This window comes from Scyliorhinus torazame, chromosome 16 (assembly GCF_047496885.1).
Source record: "Scyliorhinus torazame isolate Kashiwa2021f chromosome 16, sScyTor2.1, whole genome shotgun sequence".
Taxonomy (NCBI): Eukaryota; Metazoa; Chordata; class Chondrichthyes; order Carcharhiniformes; family Scyliorhinidae; genus Scyliorhinus; species Scyliorhinus torazame.
Genome location: NC_092722.1, coordinates 178584003 through 178605163, shown reverse-complemented (window position 1 = coordinate 178605163; position 21161 = coordinate 178584003). Strand labels below are relative to the sequence as shown.

Below are 21161 nucleotides of genomic sequence, written 5' to 3'. Positions count from 1 at the left end.
AGAACCGCTACAATGATGCCCATGTAGCGACAAGGGGAGTGATCGAGAGGTGCTTTGGCGTGCTGAAGATGCGTTTCAGGTGCCTGGACCTCTCTGGGGGCGCCCTCCAGTATCGGTCAGATAGGGTCGGCCGCATCATTGTGGTGTGCTGCGTCCTGCACAACATAGCCCAGCAGAGGGGCGATGTGCCGCAGGCAGAGGAGGGCGGAGTGGAGGAGCAGCAGGAAGAGGCCCAGTCCTCCCCAGATGAGGGGGATGGGGGCAATGGTCAGGGCAGACGTGGTAGACACAGGCGGGTGGCTGTCCACCGTTACCGGCTGGCCCAGCGGGCACGGGACAGACTGATAGACGCCCGCTTCACTGACTAGATGGGCATGGGAATCGGGTAGTATGGCCACAGACCGCACACCATGGCAACAGCCGACCACCCACACCCCCCACCCATCCACCCACCCAGCACCCTCACCCCCCTCCCCAACCCCACACACCCCACCCACATGCACCCCCCCCCAATTGCCGATCCACCGGCGGCACAACGGGCCGGGCTCACCCAGTTGCGGGTGGACGCGTGCCTATCGCAGGCCATGGAGGATGATGACAACCCGCCCTGCGATGAGCTCCTGGCTCTACATCGTTGGACTATGTCTGACCCATGGCCACAGTACCACCATCCACCCGGACCATCCCTGCATGCGGCTGTGACACTGCAGCGCACGGTCCCGTCCTCTGCCCGGGGGATGTTGATGGCGGCCCAGGGAGAAGGGGGCAGACTCACCTGGAGCTGAGGTAAGACCACCCGTCACACACACACTTGCGCTCAACGTACATGACACGCCCGCACATTTTGGACAGAGCACAAAGGCAGCTTCGGTAGGTGTAACATTGACTTTAATAACCAAAGGAGTTCATGCACGTGCCCTAGCCCCTAAAACTCATCTGTGCCCTGCACCCGTGCAAACTTACTCAGTGTCTAATTGTTTGGCCTTACGGGCCCTTTGACTACGTCTACGGGTACAGCAGAACTGGAGGTGGACTCCTGTGATTCCTGCCCTCTGACACTGGATCCCTTTGGCGGCCGTTTCCTGGGGCATCCTGGCCGAGATGGGCCAGGCTGCGGCCCGGGCGACTGGGATGGCGAGCTGCCAGCCTGTCCTGCCCGTTGCCCACCCGATGCACCTGGGACGGAAGGGGGGGAGTCCGAGGTGTCGCGGTGTACCGGGACCTCCCCTACAGATGGAGCCGGGACGGACCACACCACCTCCTCCTCCCTCGGGGTGCCCGATGGCCCCCAGGCCTCTACATGGGTGGGGGATGCGAACGGACTGGCCATCTGACGCCCCCCCGACATCTGGCGCTGCCAGTCCTGGAGGCCCGTGCTGGTATCGACAGGGGTCTGCAGGTTTGCAGCCATGGAGCCCAGGGGGTTGTCAAACCCTGTCTGTGACAGTGCGACGCCGGCTCGCACATGGCCACTGGCGCCGATGCCCTCAGCGATGGCCTGCTGAGACTGGGCCATGGCCTGCTGAGACTGGGCCATGGCCTGCTGAGACTGGGCCATGGCCTGCTGCAGTCCTGGAGGCCCGTGCTGGTATCGACAGGGGTCTGCAGGTTTGCAGCCATGGAGCCCAGGGGGTTGTCAAACCCTGTCTGTGACAGTGCGACGCCGGCTCGCACATGGCCACTGGCGCCGATGCCCTCAGCGATGGCCTGCTGAGACTGGGCCATGGCCTGCAGAGACTGGGCCATGGCCTGCAGAGACTGGGCCATGGCCTGCTGAGACTGGGCTATGGCGTTGAGTGCCTCTGCCATCTGGCACTGGCACTGGCTCATGGCCTCCTGTGAGAGGGCAGCCATTTCCTGGGCCACAGACGCCGCCTGCACGGAAGGCCCCAGGCCTCGCAAACCGTTCCCCATGTCTGACACCGTCGCACCCATTGCCTCCACCGCGGACGCCACCCGTGCGGTGTCAGCCTGGGTGGCACGCATGACCGGCACCACTCCCAGCTCCTGGACGCGGGTGGACTCCTCCACCTGCGACCGCAGCCGCCGCAAGCCACCCGTCACCCTATTCGCTCGTCTCCGTGTCGGTGGTTGCATCGGATCTATGTGTGGGTGTGGTAACTGCAGGAACCTGGGATCCATCTGGGCGGCAGATGTTCGCTTGGCCTGGGCTGCCCTCCGACCGCCCGGTCCCTCTGCTGCTCCTACCTCCACCTGCTGTACCGGGACGGCTGTTTTGTGCGCACCAGTGAGTGTACCAGACGCCTCATCACTAAAGTGCCCAACCGTGGTGAGTGTTTCTGCGATGGTGGAGGGTGTTGGTGACAGCAGTGGCGTTGTGTCGTGCTCTTCGTCCCACTCTGACTCCATGGCACTTTGGGGTGGGGGTTCGTCTCCACCCATCCACTCTGAGTCACTGTCCGGTATTTCGTCTTCCCGGGTAGGGGTGTCCTGAGTAGTGCTGTCCCGGGTAGTGCTGTCCCGGGTAGTGCTGTCCCGGGTAGGGGTGTCCCGGGTAGTGCTGTCCCGGGTAGTGCTGTCCCGGGTAGTGCTGTCCCGGGTAGTGCTGTCCCGGGTAGTGCTGTCCCGGGTAGGGGTGTCCCGGGTAGTGCTGTCCCGGGTAGGGGTGTCCTGGATAGTGGTGTCCTGGGTAGTGGTGTCCTGGCTCGGATGTGACGGGGGCCTGTGGCTGCCCCCCTCATCGCTGGGTGGTCGCTCCCGCACGTGACGGGGGTGTCGTCTCCCTGTTGCTCCAGGTCTCTCCGTCTCCCGTGGTGTGCGAGGGGCATCCTGCGGGCGTCGCATGCTGGAGGGTCCGGGTCTCTCCGTCTCCAGTGGTCTCCGAGGGGCATCCTGCGGGCGTCGCATGCTGGAGGGTCCGGGTCTCTCCGTCTCCCGTGGTCTCCGAGGGGCATCCTGCGGGCGTCGCATGCTGGAGGGTCCGGGTATCTCCGTCTCCCGTGGTCTCCGAGGGGCATCCTGCGGGCGTCGCATGCTGGAGGGTCCGGGTCTCTCCGTCTCCCGTGGTCTCCGAGGGGCATCCTGCGGGCGTCGCATGCTGGAGGGTCCGGGTCTCTCCGTCTCCCGTGGTCTCCGAGGGGCATCCTGCGGGCGTCGCATGCTGGAGGGTGCGGGTCTCTCCGTCTCCTGTGGTCTCCGAGGGGCATCCTGCGGGCGGTGTGCATCTGCGGGGATGGGTGCCTGGACGTTTGGTCCTGCGATACACAATGAAGCATGCATGGTTAGACATCAGGCAGTGATCAGGTGATACGGGGGAGGGGGATTTAGGGGAGTGGGGATATGGGGACGGGCTGTTGGTGGCTCACTTGCTCGTGGGCCCCCGACCTCTGCATCAGCAACCTCCCGGTCCTCAGGTCCGCCAGCCAGTTCCAGGACCCTTTCCTCGTGTATGGTCAGTGGCCTCTCATCAGCGGGCCCTCCTCCAGTCCTCACATGCTCCCTATTGTTGTGTGCGCGCTTCTCCTGTTGGGGGGGGGGGGGGGGGTGGCAGGGGTAAAAGGCAACAGTGTTAGGCAGGTATATGAATGCACGCCATCGGTTGCGCTTGCATTGCAGAGGTTAAGGTTAGGGCTGGATTCACTTGGGGATATGGGGGAGGGAGGATATGGGGGAGGGGGGGATATGGGGGAGGGGGGATATGGGGGAGGGGGGATATGGGGGAGGGGGTTATGGGGAGGCTCACCCTGCCTGCTCTGACGAGGTCGTTCACCTTCTTGTGGCACTGGGTGCCTGTCCGTGGTGTCAGGGCCACAGCGGTGACGGCCTCTGCCACTTCCCTCCACAGACGCCGGCTGTGGCGTGGGGCAACTCTGCGGCCGTGCCCGTGATACAGGGCGTCCCTCCTCTGCTCCACCGCGTCCAGGAGCGCCTCCACATCGCGTGACTCGAACCTCGGGGCTGAGCGACGGCCAGCCATCCAGTCGGGTGTTGCGGTCGGGTGTTCTGGTCGGGTGGGGGCGAGCTGCGCGGCCTTATGAGCCGTCACGCCGTGCAGCGCGTATGACGCTGCACGGCGTGAACCACTGCGCAAGCGCGGATCCCGTTACGTCGCTGCTAGCCCATTTCGGGCCGGAGACTATCGTCCCATTTTTATGACGTGACGCAAGTGGGATTTGCGCCGTTTTTTGCGCCGATCGGCGGACTTTCCGCCGATAACGGAGAATTTCGCCCCTGATCTCAGATACTTATTTTGTAGACAGTTTAAAGTGTTGTCATCTAGCTGTATAGTTGGGCTTCTATGTAATTATAAAGCTTGTAAGTACATTTAATTACTAGTTTTATACTGAATGATAATGTTTCACAACATGAGTTGTCTGTTTTTTTGAAGTGAGCAGCCATATGCAAGCCATTACTGTAGAAGATTTGTTAAAACTGTGGGATAGTATTCCAAATCATGGAATTTTTGAATGTGTAGGTTTCAAAGTATGAGACAATGGTCTTCCGAGGAAACTGCATTTTGCTGTGGCACCAATGAAGGGAACACTGCAAAGGCAGCTTACAAAAGTTGACAAAGGTAGACACTGATTGAATGATAGTTAAATGTGCCATAAAAAGTAAAAACCATTTTTTTATATGTCAGACTGGATGTCACAACCCAAGACTTTAATGTGCAAGGCATTGGCTGGGACACTGATGGCCCATGCACATGCAGAATTTGAGAAATGGCAGCAAATAAGATAGGTGAAAACTGCACACTTGAGAATTAAGTAAAATTCAAGCCCAGATGTGCATGGACCTGTGCAGCAGAAAGTTGGTGCGTGGAATTCTGACAAAAGATGGATAAGGTTTCTGTGAATGTTTTAATGTAGATTAATTATGTTGCAAGAGTGATTGCCAACAATATAAAAGGTGGTAGATTGGAAAGCAACAGCCATGGAAACTACTGGTGAAAATTTTTAATAGGCTGGTTTTATGGTAATTGCTGATGAATAACAAAGTTGGGTTTTTGATTAAATTGCATTGCGTTAATGGGATATTTGAGCGAATCAGCTTTGTAATTTAACAGTGTTATCCTTTTTTGCATTTTAGCTGCATAGCACTAAAGAGTGACTTTGGGGAGAAGGCCGAGATATATAGATTGGTAACAATTTGTTTTGGCAGAGGTGAGGTGAGAGTGACTGCCTTTGACATGAAGGCATTTGACCGAGTATGGCATCAAGCAGCCTAGCAAAAATTGAGTCAGTGGGAATCAGGGAGACTCCGTTGGTTGGGGTTATACCTGGCACAAAGGAAGATGATTGTGGTGGTTGGAGGTCAATCATTTCCGCTCCAGGACATCACTGCAGGAGTTCCTCGGGGGAGTGTCCAAGGCCCACCCATCTTAATCAATGATCTTCCTCCCATCATTAGGTCAGAAATAGGGATGTTCGCTGATGACTGCACAATGTTCAGTATCATTCGCAACTCTTCAGATCCTGAAGCAATTCATGTCCAAATGCAACAAGACATGGAAACTATCTGACTTGGGCTGACAAGTGGCAAGTATCATTCGTTCCTCACAAGTGCCAGGCAATGACCATTTCCAATAAAAGAGGATCTAACCATCAACACTCGACATTCAATGGCATTAGAATCGCTGAATCCCCCCCCCCATGATATTCGATGACAATACAATCGCTGAATCCTCCAAGATTCAACATTCTGGGGAATATCATCAACTAGAAGCTGAACTGGGCTGACCACATAAGTACTGTGGTGCCAGAGCAGATCAAAAGCTCAGAATCCTGCAGCGAGTAACTCCCCTCCTGACTCCCCAAAGCCAAGTCAGGAATGTAATGGAATACTCTCCACTGCAGCGAGTAACTCCCGTTCTGACTCTCCAGAGCCAAGTAAGGAATGTAATGGAATACTCTCCACTTGGCTGGATGAGCGTAGCTCCACCAACACTCGAGAAGCTCAACATCATCCAGGATAAAGCAGCCCACTTGATTGCTACACCTTCTACAAGCTCTGACGAGCAGTGGGAGCTATGTGTACCATCTGTAAGATGCACAGCAGGCGCTCATCAAGGTTCCTTTGGCAGAACCGTCCAACACACGACTACTACCATCCAGAAGGACATGAGCAGCAGGTACGTGGGAGCACCACCACCTGGAAGTTTGCCTCAAGCTAATGAACATCCTGACTTCGAAATATATTGATATTCCTTCACTGTTGCTGGGTTAAAATCCTGGAACACCATCCCTAACAGCACTGTGGGTGTACTTACACATCGTAGACTGTAGTAGTTCAAGAAGGTAGCTCACCGCCACCTTCTCAAGGGTAACTATGGATGGGCAATAAGAATGCTAGTCCAGCCAATGACACCCACGTCCCCTAAAATTAATTTTTTTAAAGTATTTTGCAGAGACAGAGAAGTATTTCACAACTTTAAATAGTGAAAATGTATTGGTTTAAAAAAGCATGGCTTTAGGCTTGAAAAAGTACTTGTAAAAGATGAAATGAAAAGCATTCTTTGAAATTCACTTATCTGGTTACGATCCCAGCTGACGTTAAAACGTTAATACTGGACAAGTCAGATCCTAAAGTGAAACCTGGCTTGATAAGATCCTAACTCTTTTTCAGAAACCATGGAGGGAAGTTACTAAACAAATTCACAGAGTTACTGGTAAACCTTTTACACCAATAAGTTATTAAAAAAGATAAGTGAATTATATTACATTGGAGAAAAAGTTTCGGAAAAAAAAAATCACAATTCAAATATTCACTGTTCCTTTACCTAGCAACATCTCTACAAATGCGTACAAATTCAGAAAATAAAACAATTTATAATATCTATCTTATGTTCCAGTATTCAAGGTAAGCATCAGGTACAGGTGAATTAACACTACTGTTCCTAAAAGCGTGCAGTAAGGTATCGCCAACCTTCAGCTGCCTCCTCAGATCTGCAGTGTTTCTCTCAAGTCTAGTTTGCTTCAGATCTGTTCCTCGCAGCTCTCCAACTCCAAGCCTATTTTTCTGCTCATTACTTTTAACTTTACTTCTGTGACTTCTTTCTGATCCCTGTCTTTGTTCCTGTCTGGAACTTTCTTTGTGATCTCTCCCTGCATCCCTCCCCATGTCCTGCTCTCTAAGACACATTCTCTGGTGCTCCAGTTAAGGTCACCTGAACTGCAGCTTCTCAACATTTTGCTTTTGCCTTCTGCGTGGGTGCCCAGAGCTAGTTCCCAACCTGAAGAACAAAATAAACACTACTGTGCACGTGTGGCCGCCACCTGGCTGGCCTGTGTGCAGGAGACCTGATTTACCAACTTAAAGATGGTAAAAGATACCAACTACCTGGTTGCACGATTTAGGTTGAACAATGCATGTTCAATTAATTTTGTGAAAACAAGTAGAATGTTATCGTGTTTCCTGTGTTGATTGATGAATTTAAAATCTAATGAGAACTTTTCAAGTCACAGACTTCACAGCTATTATTGTGCATGTGTTTCTGTTCTCATTGAATACAGTGCCTTGTATTCTGGAATACGTGCAAGTGGTTATTTTGCACTTATGACTCCCAAAACGCCATGACTCACTACAGGAAATATAATTTCTCTGATACCTTGTGCTAATCTTAAAAAAAGTACACTCAATTTTTAATAATTGTTTTTGGAAGTCCTTCAGTGGCTGCCCCATATGTTTGTAATTGTTACGAAAATAAAGATTGTTTTATGGGATATGTATTTGTATTGGTAAAAATTAACAATAAGGTCTAGTTTTAAGCTGGATTAATTTAATGTTTCTGTGCCTGGAAGGATAGATTCATGCTGGCCAAAGGTGTTTGAATATGTGGGGGTTGGTTAAGTTCCAATTGTATTTCTATTATGTTTAGAGAGGGCTATGGCAAAAGAATAAATAAACCAGCTGTGGTTGCCTAGAAATTGGGGCATTGTACGGCTGAAAAGCTTTGTAAGGTTTAGTTCAGCTAATTTGATTGCAGTTGAAGAAAGGTAGTGAGTAGGAGGCAGCTCTGATAGAAGCTGTTTAGAAGGCTAAAGAGGGAACATCTCTCTTAGCTTTGTTAGAAGGAAAGCCATACTGTGGAGTAACTGTTAAGAAAACAAGTGCAAAGATCTGAAAAACAGATAGATAAGGAAATTAGAGAAATGGAGAGATATCCAAGAGGTCTGGAGTTAAGTGAACAGAGACCAAGGTATGGTTCAGAAGAATTCAAAGAAGAATAAATAAAGTATTCCGAGATAGAGATAATTGCAGCAAGCAGCCTTAAAGTGGGACAGCAACCTTCAGACGTAAATCAAACATCTGATCCCCTTTTAATACAGTCAGGGAATCGAGAGATAAAGCAATTGTGGGCAGTTTGCACATCAGTCAAGACAAAAAAATCCTAAAGGAGTAGGCATAAAACCCTGGACTGGATTAGCTGTTTAAAGTGGGGAGTGGAAGCTTTGTCTAGCGTAATTTTGAAAACCTGGTCTAGATTTTGGAATGCAAACAACTTGGGGAAAGCATACTTACGAGTGAAGATTTTAATGTGTGTTCTTGGGAGTGGAGTTTGAAAATTCTCACATGACAATCATCTGGGGAGGATTCTGGGGAGAAATCCACAGACTCTTAACATGGGTTCAGAACATAGAACATAGAAAATACAGCACAGAACAGGCCCTTCGGCCCACGATGTTGTGCCGAACCTTTGTCCTAGATTAATCATAGATTATCATTGAATTTACAGTGCAGAAGGAGGCCATTCGGCCCTTTGAGTCTGCACCAGCTCTTGGAAAGAGCACCCTACCCAAACTCAACACCTCCACCCAACACCAAGGGCAATTTGGACATTAAGGGCAATTTATCATTGGCCAATTCACCTAACCCGCACATCTTTGGACTGTGGGAGGAAACCGGAGCACCCGGAGGAAACCCACGCAGACACTGGGAGGACGTGCAGACTCCGCACAGACAGTGACCCAAGCCGGAATCGAACCTGGGACCCTGGAGCTGTGAAGCAATTGTGCTATCCACAATGCTACCGTGCTACCCTTGAGAACAAATAAATCTACACTATATCATTTTACCGTAATCCATGTACCTATCCAATAGCTGCTTGAAGGTCCCTAATGTTTCCGACTCAACTACTTCCACAGGCAGTGCATTCCATGCCCCCACTACTCTCTGGGTAAAGAACCTACCTCTGATATCCCTCCTATATCTTCCACCTTTCACCTTAAATTTATGTCCCCTTGTAATGGTTTGTTCCACCCGGGGAAAAAGTCTCTGACTGTCTACTCTATCTATTCCCCTGATCATCTTATAAACCTCTATCAAGTCGTCCCTCATCCTTCTCCGTTCTAATGAGAAAAGGCCTAGCACCCTCAACCTTTCCTCGTAAGACCTACTCTCCATTCCAGGCAACATCCTGGTAAATCTTCTTTGCACCTTTTCCAAAGCTTCCACATCCTTCCTAAAATGAGGCGACCAGAACTGTACACAGTACTCCAAATGTGGCCTTACCAAAGTTTTGTACAGCTGCATCATCACCTCACGGCTCTTAAATTCAATCCCTCTGTTAATGAACGCGAGCACACCATAGGCCTTCTTCACAGCTCTATCCACTTGAGTGGCAACTTTCAAAGATGTATGAACATAGACCCCAAGATCTCTCTGCTCCTCCACATTGCCAAGAACTCTACCGTTAATCCTGTATTCCGCATTCATATTTGTCCTTCCAAAATGGACAACCTCACACTTTTCAGGGTTAAACTCCATCTGCCACTTCTCAACCCAGCTCTGCATCCTATCTATGTCTCTTTGCAGCCGACAACAGCCCTCCTTACTATCCACAACTCCACCAATCTTCCTATCGTCTGCAAATTTACTGACCCACCCTTCAACTCCCTCATCCAAGTCATTAATGAAAATCACAAACAGCAGAGGACCCAGAACTGATCCCTGCGGTACGCCACTGGTAACTGGGATCCAGGCTGAATATTTGCCATCCACCACCACTCTCTGACTTCTATCGGTTAGCCAGTTCGTTATCCAACTGGCCAAATTTCCCACTATCCCATGCCTCCTTACTTTCTGCATAAGCCTACCATGGGGAACTTTATCAAATGCCTTACTAAAATCCATGTACACTACATCCACTGCTTTACCTTCATCCACATGCTTGGTCACCTCCTCAAAGAATTCAATAAGATTTGTAAGGCAAGACCTACCCCTCACAAATCCGTGCTGACTATCCCTAATCAAGCAGTGTCTTTCCAGATGCTCAGAAATCCTATCCTTCAGTACCCTTTCCATTACTTTGCCTACCACCGAAGTAAGACTAACTGGCCTGTAATTCCCAGGGTTATCCCTAGTCCCTTTTTAGAACAGGGGCATGACATTCGCCACTCTCCAATCCCCTGGTACCACCCCTGTTGACAGTGAGGACGAAAAGATAATTGCCAACGGCTCTGCAATTTCATCTCTTGCTTCCCATAGAATCCTTGGATATATTACGTCAGGCCCGGGGGACTTGTCTATCCTCAAGTTTTTCAAAATGCCCAACACATCTTCCTTCCTAACAAGTATTTCCTCGAGCTTACCAATCTGTTGCACACTGTCCTCTCCAACAATATTGCCCCTCTCATTTGTAAATACAGAAGAAAAGTACTCGTTCAAGACCTCTCCTATCTCTTCAGACTCAATACACAATCTCCCGCTACTGTCCTTGATCGGACCTACCCTCGCTCTAGTCATTCTCATATTTCTCACATATGTGTAAAAGGCCTTGGGGTTTTCCTTGATCCTACCCGCCAAAGATTGTGTATTTGCCCATCGTCATCTGGTGTGCTTAAAAGGGACTTTGTGTGTTGAGACCATTGTAACTTAACTTGTACTTTGTACTTTGTGTTAATCCTAAAACCTGCATGTAATTGTTAAGCTAAAGGGGGAATAGAGGAATATTGTATTATAATTCATTTTTCTCCATGCTTAATAAATGTTTTTTCTTGTTAACACTAATTAAAGGTCCTGTGACTCTGTTCCCCCATGTTTCATTCCAAAAATAAAAAAGTTATGGTCTTTTGAGCCAGGGTCCCATTTTGGGATCTTAATGTCCAGTTATAACATCAACTGGGATCGTACATAATCCTGTCCCTACATTCAGAACATTAATATTGATCAATGCAGATGGCAATAACTGGTGTCAAGTGAAAAGCAGATAAAAGATTTGCGAACCATTTGAGAATTTAGAATGTTAATGGTGCCGGACCAGACCCACAATTTCTCTTTGGAAACAGAACTAGAAATCCCAACAATGTTTCAATTTGTAAACTGTGAGGAGAGGATATTTCTCCCCTGACAAATAGGGTATTTTTTGTATTAAAACAAATATTATTAACACAGGATTAACCCCATTAACATTCATGGGAAAAATAGCTTTTCAATTAACAGGTAAACAATTCTTTTTATTTAAAAAAAGGACTTTGAACTTACTTTCCATCTACTTCCAAAATTTCAATTAGAAAAATACACACACAGGTCAAATGCTACTTATTAATAAAGTTAACACTTAGGGGCTTACAGATTTATTCACAACGTCCTTGGAGAGCAGCTTTCAGAGGTCAGTCTGCAAATCACAACTTCTTTGTGAAACTAAAAACAGCCACAGGGCAGGGTTGAAGGGGTCCCTAGGGGAGGCAATGGCGCAGTGATATTGTTGCTGGACTAGTAATCCAGAAACCCAGGGTAATGCTCTGGAGACCTACGTATGAATCTTACCATGGCAGATGGAGAAATTTGAATTTGATAAAGTTCTGGAATGATGAGTCTAATGATGATCATGAAAGCATTGTTGAGTTGCAAAAACCCAGCATTTCATTAATGTTCTTTAGGGAAGAAAATCTTGTCGTTCCTACCTGGTCTGGCCTACATGTGACTCCAGAGCCACAGAAATGTGGTTGACTCGAAATGCCCTAAGAGATGGGCAATGCTGGCATAGCCAGTGACGCCCACATCCAATGAACAAATAAATAAAAGCTGAAAACAACCCTGGCCCCTCCCATGAGTGACATCACAATATGCCGAGCTCTTAACCCCTTAAGCACCGTTTTAGCAGACATATAGGGCTGGATTCTCCGCCCTGCTGTGCCACATTTCTGCCTCCACCCACCGGCGGGATTCTCCGTTACGCTGGCCGGTCAATGGGGTTTCTCATTGTGGGGCAGCCCCATGCCACCTGGAAATCCCCGGGCGCCGACAAAGCGAGTATAAGAGATAAGCATCTTTTTTAACCAGAATGTTGAAATTTATTGCTTTCTAATTTGGGGGAAAATGCCTTTGCCATTTTGCACACTTCTTGCCTCCCTTTCCTTCTCGAATGGTGTAACTTCTTCCTAGGTGTCCTCCAGTACTTTGTCTTAATTAGTCATGTCTTAATTAGTCATTGACTCAAGAAACCTCACTTGATGTTTACATAGGTTACTGGATAACATCAAGGGGAAAACAGCAACTTGTTGTTTATGTTGCAACTTTAACATAATAAATTGTGCCACAGGAGATCAATCAAAAAAAGATTTTTAAGTGTGTTTATTGACACTGCCATCAGCCATTGAGTCGCACTGTGCCTGCTAATAAGTTAGTGGTGGGTCTGGATTTACAGAAGGATTCATAACAAACAGTGAATTTTACAGCAATCAATCAATTTATTCAGCAAAGTCTGTTAATACAGTACACTACAGCAAATAGTCCATTTGAAGAATGTCTCTAAGAAATACAGAAACATTACCTGAATAAAATGGTTGTTTCTTCAGCAAATTGCAATGAGCGGCAGGTGGATAGTTACATATGAATTATACATGTAACATTGAACCTGGTCACTGACAGGTCTCCAGCTGTGATTGACAAGGGAGATATCCAATTATGTCCATTCTGCCCAGGACCAGTGTGTTACTAATACAGCAATATTTTTTTCTTCTGTCATTTTTAGGTTTCTGAGGGCAGCACGGTGGCGCAGTGGTTAGCACTGCTGCCTCACGGTGCCGAAGACCAGGTTCAATCCCGGCCACGGGTCACTGTCCGTGTGGAGTTTTCACATTCTGCCCGTGTCCGCATGGTGTCACCCCCATATCCCAAAGATGTGCAAGATAGGTGGATTGGCCACATTAAATTGCCCTTTAATTGGAAAAAAAAATGAATTGGGTACTCTAAATTTTTTTAAAAACTTTTTTAGGTTTAATGGTACTGTGCCTGACAGCTCAACAAAGACCACAAATTAAACTGAGACTTGTGATTTGCATTGCTTGTATGGTTAAATCTTATTGCACTGTCAGGGAAATGTGAATATCCCCCTTTAAAATATAACTTCTAATTCACAGGGACATTTCATGCTGAATATTGTGTACAAGTTGATATTGTAAGGCAGTTCCTGTCCCTTTGATTCTAGTAGTTTTAATGAGATTCAAAATCTCAGGACTTCAAAAGAAATGCGAGTTATCAATTTGCCACTGTACTCTGTTTCACAATATATAATGAACTCGATTTTATGTTGCGCCTTTCAGACTATTGAGGCAGTGCTTCTCAGTCAAATACTTGTTTTTAAACGATATAATCTTATTTTGTTTGTAAACTTGGCAGTCCCTTTGCTCCCAGGAAGGTCCTACAAACAGCAATTTCATAGATGACCGGTGAATGTGTTATATTGAAGATACTGATTGAAGGATAAGCTGCTTCCACCTCCACCCCCCTCACCCCTTGCAAATCTCTCTTTCAGTTGCGCCATGGGATCTTTTGCATCCAGCTGAACAAACAGGACCGTAGTTTCCCATCTCTCTCGAACAAAATAGTTTTGTCATTGCCACATTCCTTCAGCACTGCACTTAAGCGTTTGCCTCGACTGTGCTGAGTGGGGCTTGACTGTATGACCTGATTGAGATGGAATACTGCCAATGGGTTGAACTGACGAGAACACCTTGCTTTCATGCAGTGCTTTTAACATGTTAAGTCTAATGGATATTTTATTAAATTTAATTCACTTAATTTGGTAATTTTTAGCATCAGAACAATAACCATGAAAAGTCTGAATTTTCATAAAATCCCAACTGGTTTACTAATACGCTTCATTGTAGGAAGTACTCAACAAGTCACTTTGAAGTTCAATAATATGAAAATTTGGCCCATCAACAATGACAAGTGATTCCCTGCCCAGTTGTCCTTGCACAGTCCTCATTAACATCTGGGTGCTGTTCCAAAAAAAATGATCATTTTCTTTTTAAACTACTAGTGCATTTGCGTTCACCTTTTCACATTTTGAGCTGTTGGAAATATCAGTTGCCTTCACCCAGAAAAAGAAAACAAGACAAAATCTTTCCATACTATCCTAGTGATGGACAGACGCTAATGTTAGTAAGGGCAAGAACTGTCTGTATGTCATTTAATTAGAGAGCAGTAGGTGGGGGAAAAAAAGAAGACTGATTGATGTTTAATATCGCAATGACATGGCCATAAAAATATTTTGTTTTCTTTTGTCTTTCAAACTTTCTCCCCTCTTCTATAAGTACTTGTCTAGAAATTAGATTGAACCCATGAATTCGATATGGCAATTGGTATATACGTATTATTCACCAGAAATATGTTAATCATTTTACTGGTAAAGGTTCTTGCATTGGCACTTAGAGACTGGCTTCACTGGATAGCAATTATAACATGAGAACTAGGAGCAGGATTAGGCAATTCAGCCCCGCGAGCCCACTCCGCCATTCTCTCTCCCTCCCCCCCCCCCCCCCCCCCCCCCCCCCCCCCCCCCCCCCCCCCACACACACACACACACTATTTAGTTTAAAGCTCTATGGACTCTGGTCCCAAAATGATTCAGGTGAAGACTGTCCCATCAGAAGAGCTCCCTCCTTCCCTAGTACTAATGCCAATGTCCCATGAGTTGGAACCCATTTCTCTCACACCAACCATTGTGCCACGCATTTACCCCTTTAATCTTATTCACCCTGTGCCAATTAGCTTGTGGCCCAGCTAGTAATTCAGAATTTATTATCTTTTTGGTTCAGCTTTTTAATTTCTACCTGCTTTTTAAAATCTCCGCTCTGACTCTCCGCTCCCGCTCATGGTATCAATCAACAAAAGTAATCCTTTACCTTCTCAACTTTTCACAATAACCAACATCATAAAAATGGGAAATGTATTATAACATTGCTCTTGGTAGAGCCCTGCTCTGCACTTGCCCAGAGCGATACTGCCACAAGACCTCTGCAGTGACTGCTTCAGAAATACTTCATTGGTTGTAAAACATTTGGGATATCGTGAGGTTCTGACAGTTGCTGTATAAATGTGTATTTTTAGTATAATTTTGGAAACTCATTTAACCTTCTCTGTTCCAGTAGAGAAAAAGTCCCAAATTTCTTGAGCCTAATCTTATAATCCGACATTTCTTGCCTAATGTTCTGCATGATGCAGAATCATCAACAGTATTTACTGTGTTGACTTCAGTAGGCCCTGATACATGTCTTTCACTTGCTCTCTTTTTTGACCCTCATGCTTACTGAGGTTATTAAGATGATTGGTGTGGGAAATTGAAATCTCACCAGGTCGAAGTATTTGGTGCCCTCTTAAGGTTAGACCTAAATCATGTTGCTCGAGCTGAAATGGGGCTTTGCTGTAACTCAACTGTAAACAATACTTGATACTAAAGGACAAAAAAGTATAACTTTACTGTGGACTCTCAATTTTGATCTCTCACCCATTTTTATGCTTGCACTCTTTCTAACCCATACAATGGTTAATTGTTTCTTTCCTTAATTTTACACGGTATAATATTGGGATTATAGTTCCCTTCTATGTCAGAGGCCAGGATAGTTCTGTCCCAGGGCTTGGACAAGGTTATTTGGTCGATCTCCTAGCTGCTAGTCTTATTGAACACTACACTGATAATGTCAACTGAGCAGCAACCTCTGAATGTGTGCATTCAATTCCTAATTCAATCCTGAACTATTTTCTTGGCCAAGATCTTTGTGTGTGGAAGTGTTGTGCCATTTGAGAGCTTAGTAATACTGGTTTAATGCTTTCCGTTTGCAAAGCATTGCCACTGAATAAAGATAATGGTAAATTTTATCTGAGTGACTTTTATTTTGAAGCTGTCTAAATATAACAAAAGGGGAATCTTGTTTTTGACATTAGGACAAAAAAGACTACAGAACCATGAAGGAACTTTTTCCAATTGTCGAGGGACCCATATCAGGATATAAAATCTTAGCTGATATTGCAGTATCATAGCAATGAAGTAGCAAGCTTTGTCCATACCCCTTTATTATGCAAAGTTACTTATTCCATTCACTAATGATGTGTTGGGGACTCTGCTACACAGACGAACGAACACGGTTGCGAATGGTACAACTCAGTTTGATTACTAACATTTATTTACAGTGGTAAACTGGTTACTGAGGTTCGATCATAACCCTAGAATCTGTGGACCTATTCCTAATACTATCTTGTAGTGGCACTCAGCACATGGTGGATGTCTGAGTGGCTTGCTATGAGCTCTGTGCCCCGAGCTTTCTCCTGCTGGAATGCCCAGGAAATGTTGTGTTCCCTGTTTTGTACTGTGTATGCTCTTGCCTGTGATTGGCTGTGGTGTTGTGTGTGTGTTGATTGGTCCATTGATCCGTCCATCAGTATGTATGTTTACCTGAATATCATGACATCCCTTTTTTACAAGAACATGTGCCTATGTGGTTATAAATAGAGATGTGTGCTGAGTGCAGCTGAATGTGTGTGTGTGCAATATTTACAGCATGTACATGGGGCTAAACTATAGACAAGGGGCGATGTCGGGTGCGACATAACAACGTTGATCTGTCCATCAGTATGTATGTATGTTTGTGCTATGATGTTTACCTGATTATCATGACAACTAACTTAAAGCATCAGTTGCATCAAGAGATATATCAAAAGTTAAGCCTAAGATGTGATGACATCTAAAAAGAGGGAAAAACAAAGTCATCCTTGGCAGAAAAATACATGAATTTATATATAATTTTTCATGACCTCAACATCCAAAGCAGTTTTCTTTTAAAAATAGTACATAATTGGCTGTTCTATAATTGAACTGTTGTAGGGAAACACAGTAGACAATATAAACATAGGAAGATCCCACAAACAGCAATGAGATGTGATCTTAGTTGAGGGATAGAAAATGTCAAGGACACTTGGAAAACTTAACCTTTTTAATAATTTTGCAGATTAGAATATATTCATTTGAGACAGCAGGCAAGGCCTTGGATTAAATTCTCATCTGAAAGACATTCTCTCCATGCTGCACTGAAGTGAGACTGGAACCATATTACAACATAGTACATGTAGGACTACTTGTCCTGTATGTTTTGTAAAATGGATACCCAAGACCGGGCGAGATGAATTGTTTTAATCATGCCGCATAGCTCCATGGATAAATGTACTTTCACAACATTATTCTTACTTGGCAATGACAATAACTTGGGTTCATCGAATTTCTCTGATCAACTTCCTCTAACCACACTATGATTTTCTCTTGTTCCTCCTTTTTGATACTGTTACAGGTCCTGACCAGACCCTCAATCTGTTATGGGATGCCTGACGAGAACCCAACTGTGAGGAAATGTTACTGTGCTACAGCAGTGATAACACTGACCAGCAGACAGCTTTTATGGGAAACAAACTTTAATTGAAACTCAGAATTAAACACATTAGCAACAATGAAATAACTTGCATTTAACAGTTATAACATATTTCTTAGTTTCTAACCCTATATATATATTATATTTTCCAATTAAGCAAACCAACATATCTTGAATATCACTCATGGATAAAGTTAATCAACCAAGGTTTTTCTTGCTTCTATTGGTATAGGGCCTTTTAGAGAGAAATCTTTTTTTGAACTAAATTGAACTATGTCTGCCCAGCTTGGTGTTCTAGAAGCAACTAACAAACCTGGCCCCTCCCATTATCTATGCCACCTCCAATCCAGAAGCATACCACATTCTTGTGTCTTGTTACAAAAGATTACTTTGCCCTTGCAAAATCAATGATTTTCTTCGTACTAAATACAAACTTTAAAATATGAAAATTTGTTACGTTCATCACAGATACCAGCAGGCAATTTTATGTATGCCATCGATTGGCTTATGTACATTTCCTAAAAGCTGAACATTGCAATTCCTGAACAGTGCCAAAGTAACACGCCACTGAACAATTGGCCTTCTGCTTGTATTTTTCATGTTTGTAAGAGTGATCCATTCATAGCTAATGAAACCGTGTACACCAAAGTATGAAATGAATAAATCTCAGCAAAGATCAGTTTCAGGGGAGTAACAAAGCATCTGTGCAGATTTTTTTAAAACTGATTTTAAAATTATTTAAATTTTTAAAAAAATAATTACAGTGAGGTACAAAAATGATGAAATATAGCCTGAGACAATAAAATGAAAACAATTCTGGGTATGGACAAGCCAGAAATAACAAGGAAAAGTGCAGAATTAAGTACAACAGAATTGAATACTGAAACAGAATTACATTTAAAGCAGCACAATTTTTATTGAGGTTTAAAGAACGTTTTTAAATCTAATGTTGCTAGTTTTGTACGTGAATAAAGAGCTCCTTCGTTCAGTGCCAGCTGGCGATAGTACAGGAATATGCAGAGCTGCAACAGTTGCTGAAGCGTAATTTCTGTAATTGGCACGCTAGTTGTCATGGCAACATGGATGGTTATGTACATTGTAATTGTGTTTGCTGCAAGATAGTGAATAAACTAAGTGGACTGGTTGTTAAACTGAAAGCAGTTTACATTCCATTCTTAAACAGTTATCTGTTTACCAGAAGATTTTGATCATGCATCTTACATTTAGTATCTTTTGCTTAGAATACTTCATGCAAGAGATAGTGGGAGAAATGTTACACCACTTTTGGTACAAGCTGAAAATGCAATGACTAACAATTTAAAAAATTCTATGAAAACCTGTTCCTGTGGAGTTTGCACATTTTCCCCGTGTCTGCATGGGTTTCACCTACACAACCCAAAGATGTGTAGGTTAGGTGGATTGGCCACGCTAAATTGCCCCTTAATTGAAAAAAAAAAATTGGGTATTCTAAATTTTTTTTTTTTAATTTTTTTAAGAAATTCTACGAAAGCCAAATCATTATAATGCATTTTTAATCTGTGAAAATATTGAATTCTCAGTTGTGGAGTGAGCAATTGACCTCTGTTGTGTGTCAGCAAGTAAAGATTGATTCTCAAATACATCCCTCTAAGTTATAAAGAAATGAACCTACAAGGAGCTCAGTACCAGAAGCTTTAGGAGCTGAAACTGACAGTGTGATAATGTAGGGGTTTACTCGGCACATTATGGATGAAAATAAAAGTCATAATGAAACTATTGCAGTCTTTGACAGTTCAGTGAACCAGCACTTTGATAACAAATTCAATATTAAATTCTCCTGAAATTTAGTGGATTAAAAATCTCTTTCTGCTGGAAGAAAACTGATAATAGTATTTAAATACTCAGATTTGTGTTTTGTTTTATCTTTTAAATGAACTAATATACTGGTACACAATTCGCATGTCACCATCAGGATGAAAAAAATTGAGGGAGTGGTGTCAATCAAAGACCTTGGTTCTTAATGTAGGAGAAAAAACTAGGCTGCAAAGGACTTCCATAGTTTAGATGCCCTTGGAAAAAGAACACAATAGACTGTGAAATGAGTCTAGTTTTAAACATAGTGCTGATGTGAGGAAGACGATGAGTGCGATTCAGCGTTTGCGCCGGGTGAATCCTGGGAGAGCCTCAAATTGGGCTCCGTGCTGGCACTGGGCCGATTGTGCATCACCCGACTTACTCCGCCCGATGCAATCTGGATCTCTCCCTTGCTGGGCAAGATCCAGATCATAGCTCATTTAAATATCCAGACTCCGGATTCACCCGCGCCCGGGAGTCAACATTCGCATCTGCGAGACATCGCCAAGGCGCCGTTTAGTACTGGTCCACACAAACATGGACCAGGTGTAACGTACCTCGGGGGTTTCACAGGGCATTAGATACTCCCAGGTGTTTGGGAACGGGGAAGGGTAGATTCCTGGCGCTCCCACTGGCACCCAGGCATCTTGGCACTGCCAGCCTGACACCTGGTAGTGCCACGATGGCACTGCCCCAGTGCCTGGGGCAATATCAGGGATCGGGCCCGGGGAGTGGCTTGCTAATTGGACAGAGTGGGGGCTCCCAGGGGTCTCGGCAAGGTGTAGAGGGTGAGGCGGGGTGTGTCAGTTTCAGCTCCTAAAGCTTCTGGTACTGAGCTCCTTGTAAGTTTATTTCAAAGATTTAAAAGATTTTGATGAAGTTATAAGAGGTTCTGAGTTTTCTCTTTTAATTTAATTATCAAAAAAATCTTGATAAAATGGTTTATGAACCTCCAAAATAAGAGCGGAATTAGGCCATTTGGCCTGTTAAATTTGATCCGCCATTCAATAAGAATGATCCGTTTCAGTTTCAAGTTCCACGTTCTCATCTACCCTCGATAACCTTTTGATTCCCTTGCCTAATAAGAATTTTATCTATCTTTGCCTTAAAAATATTCAATGACCCTGCTTCCACTGTCTTCTAAGGCAGAGCTCCAAAGTCACACAACCCTCACAGGAAATATTTTTCCTCATCTCTGTCCTGTAATTTTTAAATGGTGCCCTCTATTTCTGGACTCACTCCAAAGAGGAAACATCCTTTCCACATCCGTCTTTTCAAACCATTCAGGATTTTATATACTTCATCAAGCCACACTTCACTCTTCTAAACTCCAGTGTAAACAAGTCCAGCCGGTCCAACCCAATTCTCATAAAACAATCTGCTTATTCCAGGTAAAGCTCCTCTGAACTGCCTCCAACGCATTTATACCCTTCCTGAAATAAGGAGACCAAAATTGTACACAGTTTTTGAGATGTGGTCTCATCAATGCCCTGTATAACTGATGCATACATAGTTTTGTGTTCCTCTCGTAATATATAGAACATTGAACATACAGTGCAGAAGGAGGCCATTTGGCCTATCGAGTCTGCACCGACCCACTTAAGCCCTCACTGCCACCCTATTCCCCTATCCCAATAACCCCCCCTATCCTTTTTGGACACTAAGGGCAATTTACCATGGCCAATCAACCTAACCTGCATGTCTTTGGACTGTGGGAGGAAA

General features: G+C 45.2%; 1 protein-coding gene and 1 long non-coding RNA gene across 10 annotated transcripts in view; one reads left to right on the top strand and one right to left on the bottom strand.

The window, feature by feature from the left end:
- The window catches only part of LOC140393261 (uncharacterized), a 47220-nt gene extending 38662 nt beyond the window's left edge, over positions 1 to 8558 (bottom strand). The window contains exon 1 of the long non-coding RNA XR_011935559.1: positions 8482 to 8558. This is a non-coding gene — a long non-coding RNA (uncharacterized lncRNA). The remainder of the gene's footprint in view (positions 1 to 8481) is intronic.
- The window catches only part of LOC140393260 (gamma-adducin-like), a 308595-nt gene that overhangs the window by 167308 nt on the left and 120126 nt on the right, over positions 1 to 21161 (top strand). The window lies entirely within an intron of this gene.